Source organism: Choloepus didactylus, chromosome 2, assembly GCF_015220235.1.
Source record: "Choloepus didactylus isolate mChoDid1 chromosome 2, mChoDid1.pri, whole genome shotgun sequence".
NCBI lineage: Eukaryota > Metazoa > Chordata > Mammalia > Pilosa > Megalonychidae > Choloepus > Choloepus didactylus.
The window spans coordinates 35758706-35763375 of record NC_051308.1 but is presented as its reverse complement, the minus strand read 5'-3'; the positions used below and the strand labels follow the sequence as shown (position 1 = coordinate 35763375).

The window sequence follows — 4670 nt, the reverse complement described above, 5'->3', positions numbered from 1 at the left end:
GCTGTTATTCCTGGGGAAGGGCAAATGTAGGGACACCCATTAGGACAGAAGGCCCCTGAGCCAGCAGCATCAGGGCACCACACCTTTCTGTTGCCACTTGGATGCAGATGGTTTGCCTTTGCTCTCCCCCTGGGCTTGATGAAAGTCCTTCCGAGATAGAAGGGGGTGGTGCTCAGGCTGCACCACTCCTCCCTTCTCTTAGTGGCATCTAACTCTGTCCCAGCACAGCAGCCAAGAGCACAAAGCAGTCAGTGGGGCTGGTGGGCACAAGAACCACATTGGCACAGGCCAGACTGCCTGCAGCTGAGGTGGGGCCTGCTCCCTGGCCACAAGCTCAACAGAGGGAGTCAGAAAGCAGAAGGGAGGCAGTTGGGTGGGAGGCCCCTACAGCAGGGAGGAGGGGAGTGCACACCCTGACCCCACTACTCAGGGCAGGTAACTACAGGCCCCACCAGGCCCCACTTCTTTAAGAGTCCCTGTGGCTCGAGTGGCCCAGCCTCCCCAAAGGGACATGAAAGGAGGATGGGTGGTTCTTGAGGAGAAGGGTTTGCAGAGAACCACCCAGACACTTGGTGTTATCTGCCTCTTCCCCAGGGCCTGGAAGGTCCAAATTCCTTGTCCCCAACCACCGTGGATGTTGGGTGAGGAAGACAGGCTCCTTGTGCTGTCCCTTCCCCTCAGAGATCCAGGAACCACTCCAATGAAATGCAGACACCTATGCCTGCCACCTGGCCCTGGCGACAGCTTGGGGGTCCAGGCAGGAAGGCCGGCTAGGGGCCCAAAGGCCTCTCCTGCTCCAAGCACTTTCCTCGCTTTACTGACATTGGCCTGGCACCTGGGGGACCCTGCCCTCCCTGCCCATACCTGGTCCTCTGTGTGCCATGGGCTTCCTTCCTGTGTGCGTATGGGAGTCTGCATGTGGTGGGGTGACTACGGGTGGTGGTCCAGGCTGCCAGGTAGGACTGGAGAGATCTGGAGTCCACCCCACAGCAGGGTCTGGGCACCAGTCTCAGCCAATCTCCTTCCATTGCTTGTGGAAGCCCAGAACATTCTTGATATCCACACTGGCATGGGCAGTGGGCTGCAGGCTGCTTGCATGGGGCCTGAAAGTGCACTGGGGTTGTCCAGTGGGAGGACTGTGACAATGGTCACCATACCGCTCAGATCCTCTTCACCTGCCCCTGGGCCAGAGTCAGCTGTTTGCAGGATCTTACAGAGAGTCCAGGTTTCTGCATCCTGTCTCTTCAGCTTATGCCACTCAAAGCTCTTTCCCATCTCTTTCTGGCAGTGAATGTTCCTGTTTTCTTTTTTAAAATTCTGCCTCCAGGTAATAGATCCCATCCCAGGCCATCAACCACCATCCTTGGGATGATGACAATGAAGCAGCTATTGGTGGCTAGCTGGTGGATGACAGGGAGGTAGAGGCAGAGGGCCTGGGTAGGGAGACATAGCTGACTGGGTCTTGGGCTGCTGCAGGCTTCTCTCCAGCGGAGACACCTCAAGCTGAAGTTGTAGCTGAGCCATATCTCTCATTAGCCTGTTCCACCAAGCTTCCTCCTGTGCCATGCAGAACTGGACCTGGGCCTGCTGCAGCAGGTTTTCCCATTCAGACTAGGCAATGCTGACGAAGATGCCAACCTTTGGGCTGAACTTCAGGATACTGCCCTGCAGGTGGGCCACAAAGTGGCCAAAGCTGCGGATGTGGCAGATAAGCACTACTGACTCCTCTAAGGTGTTGAGCAGGTGACAATCCGAGTTAAAGTTGAAGTGTCTGTAGGCAGCCCGGAGGGGAGGCAGGTTGTGGAGCACCATGTCCTCTGGGAGCAGCAGGGAAGAGGGGAGGTCAGGCAATTCACAACCTTCAAGAAGACCCTGGACCTTGGGAAACAGGATGAGGCCAGACTCCTGGAGATCACCAGCAGCTGGCAACAGATTCAGCACCACCGGGCAATTCCGCAAACTCTGGGAGCTCTGTGCACACAGAATGATGAGTTTGGGGTTGGTCTGCAGCCAGTTGAGGAAGACTTTATCAGCAGGAAGCAGGCCTTCAGTCAGCAGGACCTGAAGCTTCTCCTGGATGCTGAGTTCATTCTAGCAGGAACGTCCATTGGACTCACTCTCTTCCTACTCAGAGCACTCCCCATTGACACAGGGCCTGTGACTGGCCAAGCTGTGAAGTTCGCTGGGGCTGGAGGGGCAGGGTGCTGAAGGTGGGGGCCAGTTAGAAGCAGTGCTTGGTCTGGAACATCGGGGTGGACATGGCGGTCAGAGTGCTGGTGATGCTGGCTCACTGGGGCCCAGTGGGCCACTGAGGGAATCAGAAGCCTCGGGCTTGGCTGGGGTGAGGGGCTCCAGGGCTGGGGGCTGTGCCCCCTCCTCATCCTCCATATCTTCCAGGTCTGATGGGGATTCCTGGCTATTCATTTCTGAGTCTGTCTGAGCATCAAAGGCTGTTTCCCCACCTTCAAGATCCTTGTCTGATCCACTGTCCGAGCCCTTGCTGTCCCGGACTGAGTGATGGCTTGAGTCTGAGTCAAAGCCTTCACTCAGGTCACTGTTGTCATCAGATTTTGGTGGGTGATGGTGGCAGCAAAGGCAAGAGAGACAAGAGAAATTATGGCTGTTTCTGATCTCACCTACTTGAGGTACTGCAGGAAGAGGTCAGGATCTGGCTCCTTTTCTTTCTCCAGAGGTCCTAGGACCCTGGTTCCTCTGTGCCATTGCTATGTTTACTGGAGTTTCTGAATATTGCACTTCTTTAGCTGTTGGTACATTTTGGCTGCCTTGTCATGTAGCCACTTGAGGTTCCCGTAGGCCCCTTAAAGGACACTTTGGTTGGATGCAGCACAGGTAGCAATACATACTCCCACATTACAGTACTTGCTGCCTGCAAGGGTACCCAGATGGTTTAAGGGCATTCCAATCTGGGGAGCTACTGACAGGGTTTCGTAGTAAAATCTCTCAGTACCTCATTGTGTATTCCCTAATTCATTCTGATAGCATGACAAATCCCCAGGTACACTAGACATCAGTGGCATGCCACCTATGCTCAATTCACCTCCTTCCCTGAGGCAGACACTAGCTTCTTGCATCCTACAGTGACACGGGTTCAGTCAATGCAGGACTGCAATTTGAGCTCACAGTGGGACTGAACATAGAGAGGGAGATGCTGGTAGAAGCCAATACCAGTGACCAAGTGTTCCGGTTTGCCAATGTTGCCAGAATGCAAAATACCAGAAATGGATTGGCTTTTATAAAGGGAGTTTATTTGGTTACAAAGTTACAGTCTTAAGGCCATAAAGTGTCCAAGGTAAGGCATCAACAACAGGTACCTTCACTGGAGAAAGGCCACTGATGTCTGGAAAACCTGTTAGTTTGGAAGGCACGTGGCTGGCGTCCGCTTGCTCCCAGGTTGCGTTTCAAAATGGTGTTCTCCAAAATGTTGTTCTTGGGGCATTTTGTCCTCTCTTAGCTGCAGCTCCTCTTCAAAATGTCACTCTCAGTTGCTCTCCAAAATGTCACTCTTAGCTGCTCTGTGAACTCCTTTATACAACTCCAGTGATCCAATTAACACCCACCCTGAATGGGTGGGCTAACACCTCCATGGAAATTATCCAATCAAATGTTTCACTCACAGTTGACTGAATCACATCTCCATGGAATCACTCATTCAACTGATTCCAATCTAATCAACACTAATACAGTCTGCCTCCACAAGATTGCATCAAAGATAATGGCATTTGGGGGGCCATAATACATGCAAACTGGCACACCAAGTGTGTCCTGTAGGCACATCCCAAGGTGCTCCGGCTGTGGATGTGCTTTTTGTTAGTCTTGATAAGCTGGATAACTTCATAGTACACCTTTCTCCATAGCAGGTCTTCAGCCTTCCTCCGATAGTCTGCTGGGTGCAGGAACATAAGCTTGACACAGAGCTCATGCAGCTTGTTCCTCAGACTAACGTTCTCTGGTTTGAACACTCTTGATAAGTGGTTTTGTTGCAAAGGATGAGGTCAAGTTGATTCACAGCCTCCACCACAGCCCAGGAAAGCCACTTAGTGTGGAGAACCTTTGCTTTGGGCTTGCTGTTCTCCCCTGTAGGGGGACATTGCTTATGATGCCAAGGTCCACGGATGACTCCTGATCACAGACACCCTCCACCCACTGCCATCTCCAGTTGCAGCCACCACTGCAGCTGCCACCGCTGCTGGCCCTGCTCAGCCATTGCTCTAAGGCAGCTGCCCACAACATCCTTTCTATTGTTTTTTTTTTTTTTTTCAGTCTCTATCTCATTTATCTCCACTTTAATTTTTATTAAACTCATTCTGAGTTTTTTTTTCTCTTCTTTTTCTAGATCCTACAATTGTGAGGTTAGGTCTCTGATTTAAGATCCTTCTTCTTTATTAACATAAGCATTTAGAGCTATAAATTTCCCATTCAACACTGCTTTTTTTTTGTATCCTGTAGGTTTTGGTACATTTATCTAATTTCCCTTGTGATTTATTTCTTCTTTGACCCATTGGTTGTTTAAGAGTACGTTGTTTGCTCCCAGGCATATGCCTGGGGCAGGCAGAGTAAAGACACCCTCCCCTCAAAGATGTCCAAACTTTAATCCCCAGAACCGGCGGCTATGCCATCTTACATGGCAAAAGTCACTTTGTAGATCTGTT

At 51.5% G+C, this 4670-nt stretch overlaps 2 pseudogenes; both read right to left on the bottom strand.

The window, feature by feature from the left end:
* Window positions 1-1009: 1009 nt before the first annotated feature.
* Window positions 1010-2138, bottom strand: LOC119515461 (annotated as a pseudogene).
* A 127-nt stretch (window positions 2139-2265) lies between these two features.
* Window positions 2266-4225, bottom strand: LOC119511409 (annotated as a pseudogene).
* Window positions 4226-4670: the final 445 nt, after the last annotated feature.